General features: G+C 44.7%; 1 protein-coding gene across 9 annotated transcripts in view; it reads right to left on the bottom strand.

The window, feature by feature from the left end:
• Positions 1–13258, bottom strand: part of LOC120952983 (uncharacterized) — a 171533-nt gene that overhangs the window by 129719 nt on the left and 28556 nt on the right. The window contains exon 1 of one of the 9 annotated variants that reach the window (XM_040372606.2): positions 1912–2167. The exons of 3 other annotated variants lie outside the window; for them this stretch is intronic. The gene's annotated coding sequence lies outside the window, so the exon portion shown is untranslated. Of the gene's footprint in view, positions 1–1911; positions 2168–13258 lie in introns of those variants that run through there. 5 more of the 9 variants (XM_040372607.2, XM_040372604.2, XM_049607987.1 and 2 more) reach the window with 5 other exon arrangements.

Below are 13258 nucleotides of genomic sequence, written 5' to 3'. Positions count from 1 at the left end.
GTCGCGACCGGAAAGAAAGGTAAGGGAAAGACTGTGGCAACACCTGTGTGGGAAACTTGTTTTCCCTCTTTTGCTACCGATGGGCCGCTTTTATGTTGGTACACCTGGGGCCTGGCTTTACCTGCCGCAAATACAGAGAAACACTTGTGCAGCTTTTGCAGCTCACCACACGCCGACAAGATTCGACTTCATGGAAATAGATTAATTCATAGATTTTCACACACATTTTTACGCATTTTGTGGTCAGCAACTGTCAAACTCAAGTCATACGCACAGCCTATCTCCAGTCAGTACAGAGCGCACGCACGAAGACACGGGAAAGTGACGCAGCAAGACACAGACAACGAGCAAAAAAAAAACACCTTTGACATTACCCGTGTTGCCTTTCCCCAATCCCCAAAGGTGCCCCCCTGACAGATCACATGCAGAAAAGTAAGCGATCTTCTCGGACGGTGTGTACATGGGGCGCTGAAGGCCACCCGAACACATTAACTTAAAGCTTAAGCACTCATCTCCAGGCCCTCTCCCTCTCGTTTGTAGGTGATTTTTTTGCTGTTTTGCTTCTTCTACTCAAATCCAGTACAACGAACAATCCCCCCCTTAAGGGTGGGTGTTGTTTTATGGGAACCAGCTTTACGGCACTCGCTCTCTTCCTCCGATATTATTTTCTTCATTTCGTGCTATTTTTTTAACAAGTTGTGCACGGGGTGTCTTGTTTCTTGAAATCACACTCCACAACACTCTCTGCAGGTTTTGGGGGACACGTACACACACACACATACATACACACCGACACACTGCATACCTTCGGTGCGAGAGTCTTGGAATGCTGCGCCCTCCCTCTAACACGACACCCTACCATTCCTGCACCCCCACCGAGTGTGCCGTTGTGTCTGCGATAGTAAGGGTACAACCTTCTCCGCTGGTGAGTTATGTTCGACTGTTTAGGTTACCAGAGCTGGCATGGCGGCCTACATACTATCTCACGCGACCTGAGATGACTTTTGACACGAGACACTTTTCTGTTCGCCGCAGCTCCTAGCTGCTGCTGCGACGTTGACGGTGGCGCACGAGCTGCGGCAAACGACCCACCCTACCCGTTACCACTAACTCAATGCAGCCCATCAGGGGGGGGGGGGGGGAGATGGTTCAGAGAAACCCCATCACACTCAGAAACAACCCCTCCACACACACACGGCACGCACTGACGGGGTGCGTTCTGCTTCTTCTTTCGTTTCTAGCCTCCAGTACGTTGCGTTGGGTGTTGTTCGCTCTTTTGTTTACTACCGATGACAAGGGGCTGCATTAAACATGGGTGTGTTGTTTTATTTTCGGTTTTTGTTTTTGTTTTGCTTCATATTCTTTCCCCCTTTCCCTCTGCACTGCACACGCACTGTCAGGCCTCAAGCTCTCTCTCGCTCTCTCGCTGCTCTCTGGCTATCGCTATTTCTCTGTGTGTCCCACCAACCCCTACAAACGGAACGACGCTTCTCATTCACCGGAACACACAAACACACACATACACAAGGCACACTGGCTCTGGTCTCTTCCCGGCGAAACAGGCACAGAAGAAAGATTAGAGGAAGACAGCAGCGGGCACACACAAACACACAGAGCTGGTGGATGGGCGAAAGAATGGCCAGACCCCCTGTGTAACGCACTTTTGACGTTTCCATGCAACCGTACGCACACACACACACACACTGGATACACTGGTGTGGTTGCTGGACAACAACAGCAACATTGCAGCCAAACGGGACCAAACCCTCCGCCGCAACAGCAAGCACCAGAGCAACAACACCACCACCAAAGAGCACTTTGCAAAATTCGCAACAAAAACACACACAAAAAAAAACACCCGCAGCAGTGAGGCCCCCGCTTATCTTAGGGCGTCAGGTCTCAAAAACATACTTTTCAGCAAACTATACAGCGCGGTTTTGTAAAAATCCATGCCTACTATCTGGTTTGCAGCATTTGCACGAGCTAACCTCTTACGGTGGACATCTCACGTTTTGTTTTCTCCCTTTTGCTCCGCGGTCCGGGGGTATTTTTTTGTTTTTTTTTTTTTTTGCTTCCCTCAATGCAAGAAGGAAGTGTTCGGTTTCGAAACGCGCACGCACCTCTTCTCGACAGCGAAGAAGAACTTTGAATGTTTGAACAAAATGAACTGTCCGTGTGTGTGCGAATGAATTCCGTTTGCACTCCCGTTTGCGAAGGTTTTGCTGAGCGCGAGAAAGAAAGAGAGCGGAGAGCTAAAGAGCGTTCAAAATGATGCGGGAGAGCGTAGAGGGAGCTCGTGCGAGATAGGTTGTGAATCGGGAATGAACCACCGAGGGACGAGTGAGTTAGGGCCTTTGCTGTCTGAAGTTCGAGTTTCAGTTTGCTAGACAAGGGTTTATTAAGAGGTTGTTGGTTCATCTGAGCCCGAATGCTAGAAAATACTAAAATCGAATTTAGTGGAACATGAGCACGCACGAAGTGTATATAGTGAACTAAGCAAACACAATAAATGTCATGTGGGTTAGTGTGATTATTCCATATCACTGTGATATTTCAATTCCATCATAAATTTGTTATATTTCTTAAGCATGAATTTCAACACTTCAACGGCCTATTGCCATTGTTTTTTCACGGGGGTTTTAAGGAGGATCTCATCACCCGTTGACCGGCCTAAAACCCTGACATCCCTGTAGTGTACAAGAATTTGGAAAAAATAGCGAAAACAAGCCACAAATTCACGGAATAAGAAATTAGACACAAATAAACTAAAGATTGAAAAGATTCAAAACAAAATTCATATTAAACAAATTTAAAGAGAAATAAGAAAATGAAACCACACATTTGCATGTAATGGAATAGAATAAAATAGAAGAAAAGAAGAAGTAACATGGCCATGTGTATGATTATTCTGCTCAAGACTTAATTGCTGAAAACAAAGAGCCTAGAACTGATAGAACTTCTTCATAATTATTTAAAGAAAAATTAAATAGCTGTTCTAATGAATTACTTCGGCATTTTTGATAAGAGCCTAAACAAGTGACATATATTTTTTCACAAGAAAAAGGGAAAACAAATATCAAATTCACACGATAAGAGATTAGAAACAGTTCAACAGAAGTTTGAAAAAAAAACTCAACGAAATTCATACTTTGCTTGAGCTCTAGTTGAAGTTGTTTGGCATCTTAACCAATAGAAGAAAAAAATGCAATTGATATAACAAATTATGTAAATAGATAAATTGCACGAAACAAACATGCCTCGGAAACCCTAACCTGACGATTTATCTCTCATTTGTTTGCTTCATTCAAAGCGTCAGATCTCCGGCAAACACTCCCCCGTGCTCTCGTGTCTTTTTCTAACTCTCTTTTTCTCTCTCATCATGAGTTAACGCATCAGAGCCAAACAGCAACAGCACGAGCACAGAATTCATTCCCATACACTGCTACAGTTCATTCTTCCCAGCAATTAAAGAACGTGCGGTTCTTGCAACAACGAGAATTATCATCTTTAAATGTCCAAAGAAATCTGCACAGTCTAGTAGCAGTAATGTTGCTTACAAGCCATCAAATTGCGTTAAATGGGCTTTGAATAACAGCAACAATAAATTGATGATAAACATAAAAAAGCACCACAAAACAGTTATGCTAATCTGATGGAAAGGATGATCGTTACATTTCAACTGATAAGATATTCCTCGATACAACAAACACAAAAACTCTTAAACTGGATGATTCCACTGTGATTCTAAACTCGCAACCATTCGAACGTCAAACCTAACCATACAACATCAATATTAGATCGATCTTCAGCTTATCTTGCTGCCTTCTTCTCATCCAAGGCGCGCCCACCAAGACAAGGCAATGCCGCACGGTCCATTCTGCGAATTCTGCCACTCCACTGTTCCGTGTAATTAAAAACGCACGTTTTCATCAACCATTTCCTGCGGCCGCACACCAAGTTCAGCTGTTGCCCCGGCTGCGTTTATATCCCATTTTCACACCGCCGAAGCCTGTCCATCCGAGCCCCTTAAACGGAAGGGCTGGCGCAGAATAAAAACGCACCTTCCGGGCGCGTATTAAATCACGAACGACCAATCCTTGCCCGAACGCCCCGGTCTAATCTCACTCTCTCTCTCTACGCGGTACACGCGGCGTAAAAGATTTCTCCTTCGCAGCGGTCCAGTGCGCTCGGTCGCCAAAATATGAATACGTAATCAGCTATAATGTGGCGCTGTTTAGATGCCGATGATTTGCTATGCTAATTTTCGGCAACGGGTCATCGCCCATCGCACAAACGGGAAACTGTGAGCCAACGAACAACGGAACTCAATGACGGATGAGCAGAGAAACGGCCTGACCGAACCGTCAGAACACCTTCTTCTTCCTGTCTTCTACATATCCTTTTTCGAAATGGCAAGACAAGGTACGAGGCAAGAGCTGTTAGATGGTCACACAGCGCGCTCCACGCTGCGTACCAGCGGAAAAGGAAGCTTTCGCTGCTACTTAGCTTTGCATCTATTCAAAAGCTCCACTCCACAGGGAGGGTGGTGGAGGCTAATGGCGGCTAAAGCTGAAAATATGTAACGATCTTCATCCACGCTTCACCACGCCGGCTAATTGCAGCCAAATTGCTAAGATTCTTTTAATTAAAATTAAGGAAATTCCCATCCCGCTCGTTGGCGGGGTTAACTTGGAATTAAAACGAATCACTTCACTTCCGGTCCGAAATCATCAATGGACAAGGGAATGGTTTCGCCCTTTCCAGGAAATGTATGAGCCAGAATCGAGCACGGTGGCCATCGTTGGTAGCAGGGGAGAGGTGTGAAATTTAACCACAATAAGCGATTTTTAGCACCGCTTTTAAAGAAAACGTCTTTGGCAGACGAAGGTTGCGATCGAATTTTCTTCCCAATCCGACCCGAAAAAACACGCAACGGGAAGGAAGGAAATTTCGATTTCATTCCGAGTGAAAGTGACAACACACGCACGCGGCAGCACGGCCAAAATTTGGCAGGACGGTTGGTTCATTTCACGGCAACCAACCGGTTCCTCCCGGTACGGTCGCGAACGAACCTCGACACGACAAGACAAGGTTAGGTTTGGTAAATATGTAAATTTGACGTAATAAATTAAATCCCCAAAGTCTGCCAGCGCTCCACACGGTAGAAGAGGAACGGGTTTGATTGCAGGGAGATGTTGGTGTTTGTGTGTGTTTTTCTTTTTTTTTTAATTTGATTTGGGGCTCGATGCTTAACGATAGAAGGTGTGTCTGTAAGACACACATATCGTGACCACCGGTCCGGTCTCGTATCGTGTCACAAAAATCGCAACCTAAGGTTTGATGCCCAAACACCTTGGGAGATGAAACTCAACTCGTTCGAGAAATCAATCGAGTCTTGGCATAACAACCTTGTTCAATGTTTGCACTGTGCTACAAATATTTTATATATTATTTTTGTTGCAAAAGGACCTTTACAAGACGTTAAACGTGCAATTGGTAACGCAGAAACACCCATATTCCTTCAATTCACTCGCATCATCACTCATCCGCTCAGTGAGATGCTGCGGGAGCGTGAGCGAAATCGAACGTGAAAAAAGCTTTCCATCAAACTCTATGCGCTCGTCTAGCAATTTTCCCGGGTTATGCTTTTCCAGCTCACTTGGTGGGCTGCAATCGAGCAGCAAGCAGCAGCAGCAGTGAGCCACAAAACCGTCTCATAGCTGCGATACCGTTCGTGTGAGTGAACATAACGTCTCATCAGCTAGCGGCCATGCGGAAAGCGCATACAACGCAGAAAGTGCATCCATATAAGCAGTAGGCCTAAAAGTTTATCAGCAAAAAAAATGGGTGAGCATGAGAACAACCCGAGCGGTTGGCGTGCGAGGCGCTGGATGGGAGAGATAAAAGCACGACAGTGATCTACACATTTTATTCAATACAGTGTGTGTAAAATGTGTTTTAGGTAGAAAAGTTTTTTGAATGATTCGCTTTACTTTTTTTAAAGATTTAAATGGGAAAAAGTATGTTTTACCCTCGCCTATATTGCAAAAATGTCTGAAGATAAACATTAAGTTTATTAGCTACAAAATATACTCATTTTGACGATACAAATTATTTGAATATTCAAAATATATTAAAAATAAAAATATATTCAATATAAGTAGTTATTAAATCCAAGAAACATATTACTAAAGGACTTTTGTAGGAGATTATTTTTATTTGGCTCTAGGCATCTCATATTTTCAAAATCTGTGCCAGCTAACAACATCAGATACGCAAAAATAATGGCAAATAACTACCAATGACTAAGTAGGTTGGTTTATTCATAGCATAATAGTAAATTTTATGTTAATCTTTGGTGTGACTTTAACTATCAATATGTTTGAGCATGTATTACTTGTGAACAGTATTTACGTAAGTTAGAAACTTTCTTCCTCCCTTTTTATTATGGTGACCAAAATCAGAGCTATAAGCTCACCTGTGGTCTAGTATATAGTCGCCTTGGTGTTGCTTCATGGAAAAGCTTAAAATTCTTTGTAACATCCTATCAAAAGTAACACGTGTTTTTGCTGGCATTTGATTTCTGCCGAATTCTAAACGTTTTGCAGAAATATAATGTTCTAAGCTGCAACCATGCATAGAAAAGGGGTTCGATTTTATACTTTCTAAAACCAATATGCTAACAAAGATTCAGGGCAGAGCGATCCCTTTGTTATCCCTTTTTGATGAGCGATTTTGCTAGTTATTCGAAGCCTTTTTCTTAAAAAAAATGCTCCTTAGGTTTCTAAACCCTGATTGAGTGCTTAAAATCAAAAGAACAATTGATATTCCATAACCACACACAGCATGGATCAGTTAATTACGGCATTTTACGACTGTTTTAAGAGTTTGAAGCTAAAACATCAGTTATTTCTTCAAACACTTCAAACCAACAATAATAGGATTTTTATTTTTATTATTATAGGAAATCTATAGGAATCTTAATTGGAATGGGATTATTATGAGATATGTCCGGAATTGAATGCACGATTTCAGCAAAATACGCATTTTTGATTTTTGTTCTATAACTCAAACAGTGTTTCGAAATTATTATCTTTTTTAGGCAAACATGCATAGAGAGAAGACGAAGCAACACCGATAAAGTTTTATGGCGATGGACGATGGTCTGACAATTAGTAATCTGCAAAGTTCAAAATCGGAATTGACTGACTGTAGAAGCAGAAATGCACGATAAATTTTGACTCGAGCGGTCGCGGGCCACACCGAAAGACTTCGCGGGCCAACTGTTTGGCACCTCTGAGCTAATAAAACATTAATTATTAGGCAGGCAGTGACCCAATTTCACTTGAGATGGAAACGGTTTAAAGACATTTGTTTAAAACCGCATCAAATGCCATACATTGCCGTTGCGACTGTGTAACCGAACGTAACTTTAAATAAATTAAAATAATCGCTCGAGAACAGCTACCGGCCATTTTTGGATCAACTATCTGTAACTGGAGTGTATTGGCTGTAGTAATTTTCAATTAGTCAACATTGAAAATAATACAAACATCTAGCTAATTAATTAGACAATTCTTATTTATGCTTTCATTTTTCCTTTCTTCTAGGATTAATTAGCTAACGATTTGCTGTGTTATTCAAATAACACCGAACAGTTTGAAACTATCTACTAGTATCGACAGTCATTGGGTGCATTTTCAATCACCATAAGTATCACACACACACACACACATACACACACACACACACACACACACACACACAAGCGCTCTAAAATGTCCTGCAGGGCAATCGAACAAAAGCTCCTTCTAAACAACTAACCCATCGACCATGACCCCGGCCCATCCATCGTCCAACAACGGGCACTCGCCATCGGGTTAGCATTAATCCGTACCCATCTACTGCACACCTGCAACCGGCAGCAGCGCTTTCGAAAGCTAATCGAAACTAAACAAAATCCCCACCGCCATGAAAAATAGCCGCCAGCAGGTCCCGGGAACGCAAAAGCTCCCGGTGCCGTAGCAGGCAGACAGGCAGGCAGGCAGGCCGAACGATTAAGCCACCGGTCCGGTCGGGGTGATGTTTTTCGCCTTTTTGTCTTTATGCACACGTTACAGCACCGTATGCTTCGGTCCCGCGTCCCGTTGCAGGGCCGCTATCTCGTGCGCTTTAAAAGACTCCCGCCCTTGCCGCTTCCCTTTACTACCTACCGCCCGCGAAGCTCTTAATGCTGATTGAGTGGTAGGGTAAAGTAAAACGAGCTAGTAAGCTGAGTGGAGCTGTAGCAACAACAGAAGACGAAAGATAAAGAGGAAAAACCCCAGAAACCAAACGGACGGAAAACAGAACTTCTACCTGGCCATGGTGATAGGGATGGTGGTGACGGCGATGGTGGGGGATTCTTTTTTCATCCGGGTTAAAAATCGTCTCCCCTATATCCTGCAAGCGTCCTGTGTGCCATACGATGCGAAGGAAAATAAAAATTGAAAACCCCCATCCCCGGGTATCGCGCTGGCCGAGGATGAAGTTGGGCCGCATGGTTACGACTTCATCACCGGTTTTTTATCCCCGGCTCTCTTAACCCCACCTCCGCGCGGTCGGGGTCACCTTGATTGACCCCCCTCCGGTCTTAGTCTTGGCAGGTGAGCGAGACGGGGCGAACCCTTATCTGGGGAGGAAGCAGCAGCGACGGGAGCCTAGCTGACGGTTTTATTAGTAGAAAAATATAGTAGGAGGGTGTTTTTCTTGGAAAGCGCATCTCCTTCCTTCCCGAAGGCGGAAAACAGAACCAGACCGAAACAGCCTTACGGTGGAAAAATTGGTAGTGAGTGCGAGAGGAAGAAGACGAATGTTACAATGTATGTGTGTATGTGTGTGTGTGTGTGCGCTCACTTACTAAAGGTGAGGTGGTTCGCATAAAATTGAGGTTAGTGGGTAATATGTAGATAGCACGCTAGAGAACATAACCTTCGTACGAACTGTGTGCTCGATCTTTGCGCCTCCTTTCCGGGGCCAAACGGAATGGGTTCTGCCAAGGTAGACCCGGGCACGTGCTACCGGGCACAACACACACACACACACTGTTGCGCGGTGAAATAGTTTTCTTTTTGTTGTTTCGCTATTTAGTTTCAATGTGTTCTAGGAATAATGGTTCACGTTAAGGATAGGAAATGGTTTACAGCTTTATCGTCCAACTATCGCGTCTCGAGCCCAACTTACCCTTAGGAGGTGTTTAATTAAACTTTTGGGAAGCTATCACGGCCTGTACATTGACTTGAAAAATATAATAATCAAACATCAAATAGCCTTGCCGAGCAAGTTGAAGTATAAATTAGTAAATAAAATAAAATAACACTGATTTTACTTTGATCGTAGAATATCGTTACAAACAAGCAACAAATTTAACTTAAACTATCGATAGATAACTATATTTAAGAAAATCGATATTAAAAGACTTCTAGGACACATTTTTATGAGAAAATGAGTCATTTGATTTTTAATATTTTTATTTAATTTCATTTCATTTATTCTTATTCAGGACCAATGCACATACGCCCGAAGGTAGCATTTCTGTATTCTGTGTAGCCCTAAACTGTATTAGTGTTAATCTGAATCTGATTCAGGTGCCGGTCTGGTGGAGCAGTCGTCATCTCGTGCGACTTAACAACACGCCCGTCATAAATTCAAGCCCCGAATAGACCGTGCCTCCATACATAGGACGGACTATCCTGCTATGGTAACACAAAGTCACTGAAAGCCAAGCTCACTTCACTAGTGGGTACAGGCAGGCCATGATTGGCACCGGGTGTTGTGTCATAGAAGAAGAAGAAGAAGAAATCTGATTCAGATTAATGAATTTATGAACTTTTTTCAATAATTCAATGATTCGGAATCTCGATTGGAAAGCTTCATGAATCTTAAAATATTCATATATCTCAAAATATTCATTCAACCCGAAAGATTTACGAACTACTAGGGATTCATGAAGCTCAAAGGATTCATAAATCTCCAAATATTCATAGAGCTTGAGCTTTTTTTATTATTATTCTTCTTGGCGTGATCATGCCAACCTATAAGAATTTTGAGTCTTCTTGGCAAGCACCACGCCTCTGGATAGTTTGTTTTGGTAAGGGGAGATGGTCCATGCAAGGCTTGAACCGATGCGAGCATGTTGTTAACTTGTGCGAGTTAACCACTGTACCATGGGATCGCGCAAATTCAATATTTTGAAAAACATACATGTCTGAAAATCATCATACTGAATCCCTGGAGATTTATGAATGTTGATGGATTCATGAAACATATAGATTCATGAATCTTTGACGATTAATCAATCCTAGGAGATTAATGAATCATTGGATTAACGAATGAATCTTTAGATATTCATGAGTCTCTGGAGAATCAAAATTTGGAAATATCTCAACGAAAGAAACAGACGAAACATAGGGTAAATGTACATATAGTGGTGGTAGTACCAATAGTGGTGCTATTGCTCTAAAATGCGGTTCATAGGGCAAATTAAAAGTATTTAAGTTATTTAAGTTAGTGTAAGCACAAGGAGGCGCGTAGTAGGCGTTTGTGAGTTCAGTTTTAACAATACCTTTATTTTCACGGAAAAGATTGACGAAAGTTGAACTATGTACTTAAGCAAATCTAATCAATTAGAGCAAAGTAAGAAAGCAGTGAAAAATTAAGAACTACAAAAAAGGTTCGCCTATCGCTCTGAGCCAACCCGTTCCCTGCTCGTACGCTTGCCGAATGCCCTGCGATATCCCGAACCCGAACCTCTTCCTTTTCGGCCTCTCGAGCACTCACCCACACACACGTGTGGTGTTCATCGCGCTCCGGCCACGATCGGGTTCGCCCGATCATTTCTAACTCGCTGCAAATTTCGCCCGGTTTGGTAGATGATTGCAGGGTTCGCCTAAGTTCTTTTCGTAACATCCCCCAGCCCGTGACCAATACGCTATTGGTCACCCTTTCTTATCTCTAATAAGGCAAGTTTAGCCGCCGGCCTTCTGAGGGTCCCTGTGTTTGTTCGCACCCAAGCTTGTCGTATCCGCCCGTCGGCTCCCGAAACCACTCGTTCTACTATCCCTCTCTTCCACTGATTCCTAGCGCCACCGTCGACTATCAGAACAATGTCTCCAACCTCAATCTCTCTCACAGTCTCAAACCATTTGCTTTGCCGTGCCAACACCGGAAGATACTCTTTTATCCACCGTCTCCAAAACCCGTCCAGGATATGTTGCACCATTTTCCAGTTGCTCCGTAACCCCGTCTGAAGGCTAGTCGGTGCCACCGGTCTCTGCTTCACTCCCGATGAACTGCCCAGCAAGAAGTGGTTAGGAGTAAGAGACTCCTGATCCGCCGATTCCAGCGGGATGTACGTCAGTGGGCGTGTGTTGATCATTCCCTCCGCTTCCACTATCACCGTAAGCAGCGTCTCGTCATCAGGTGTACGCTGTAGTTCCGTCATCGTACTCATCGCAGCCTTCACCGATCGCACCATGCGTTCCCATACCCCTCCCATATGGGGTGCGCCAGGGGGTTTGAACGTCCATCGGGTGTTCGCGTTGGTAAAGGTCGCAGCTAAGGCATCGTTGCGCTCGTCGATTTCCTTCCTTAGCTGCTGGCTGGCTCCCACGAAATTCGTCCCGTTGTCGCTGAACACCTCAACGGGAGCGCCTCTCCTGGCCACAAAGCGTCTCACTGCCAAAATACAGGAATCTGTGGAAAGACTACTCACAACTTCTAAATGAATTGCTCTTATGGTTAGGCATGTGAAAAGCGCCACCCATCGTTTCTCCTGTGCTCTTCCTCTCCTCACCAACAGCGGTCCAAAGTAGTCCAGTCCCACAAATGTGAACGGCCTCACGAATGCAGTGAGCCGCTGTTTCGGTAATGGAGCCATCGGGGGGATCTGTGGCAATGTTCGTCGTATATGGCAGAACACGCATTGCCGAACCACTTTTGAAACCAACCGTCTCATCTTTGGGATCTGGAAATACTGCCTCAGTTCGTTCACCACGGTTTCGTTATTGGCGTGTCGAAACCGGCGATGAAATTTGTCCACCAGCAGGTGGGTTATCCATGCGTCACGTGGTAATACGATTGGGTACCTGGCAGCATATGGCAGTTCCGGAGCTGCTCCAATCCGTCCTCGCATGCGCAAAACACCACGCTCATCCACGTAGGGTAAGAGGCCATATATAGGACTATCCTTAGGCACGGTACTCCTTCCTGTTCCCTCACCGACACTCAGGACTCGTACTTCATCCTGAAAATATTCCCCTTGCGCTTGCTTCCACGCGATCGTCTCCGCTCTCTCCAATTCGTCTTGAGAGAGGATCCCAAGGTGTAGAGGGGCTCCTCCCACCTTTCTCATCAAATTGTCCACGTACCTGAAAATCCACGCCAACGTCCTGATCATCCTTTCCAGGCGGCTGAAGCGTTCAGCTTTCAGAGGGAGAAGTCCAGGATTCAACTTCTCACGGTGAAGGTTGACCCGCCGTATCTCTTCCTCCGGAGTAGTTGAAACGAGTCTTCTCGTCGGCCAAGACTCTTCATCCTGCAGCAGAAATGATGGACCCTGGAACCAAATGCCATCCCAGTTGAAGTTCGCACGCCCTTTCCATTTGGTAGCTTCGTCTGCTGGATTGTCCTGAGTGGGCACCCATCGCCACTCATTCACGTTGGCGTTCTCCTGAATCTCCGCCACTCTATTCGCGACAAATGGCCTGTAATTCCTAGGGTCGGCATGTATCCATGATAGCGCCACCGTGCTGTCCGTCCAGAGCACCCGTTTTTTAACAGGAATCGGGTGATGCTGTTCCGTGGACTTCAGAAGCCGTGCACCTAACAAGCAGGCTTGTAACTCCATCTTTGGTATCGTCAAAGGCTTCAGAGGAGCAACCTTTGCCTTTCCGCATAGCATGGTACAATGCGGTTCTCCTTCAGAATCGACGACCCGTAAATACAGCACGCAAGCGTACGCTAGCTGGCTGGCATCCACAAACAAGTGTAGCTCCGCATTCTCGTACACTTTCTCTCGTGCCTCCGGGAAGTAGCACCTCGGAATCCTAAGCTGGGCTATCAGAGGAAAAACATCCACCCATCTACGCCAATCTCGCATTTGACTGGGACTGATGGCCTCATCCCAACCGGTACCAGCTCGCCAAAGGTCTTGAATCAAGATCCTTCCATGGATGGTAAAATTTGCCAACAGTCCAAGCGGATCAAAAAGTGACATCAC

Source organism: Anopheles coluzzii, chromosome 2 (assembly GCF_943734685.1).
Source record: "Anopheles coluzzii chromosome 2, AcolN3, whole genome shotgun sequence".
Lineage (NCBI taxonomy): Eukaryota > Metazoa > Arthropoda > Insecta > Diptera > Culicidae > Anopheles > Anopheles coluzzii.
The sequence above is the reverse complement of the archived record's forward strand: the minus strand, read 5'-3'. Positions and strand labels throughout refer to the sequence as shown.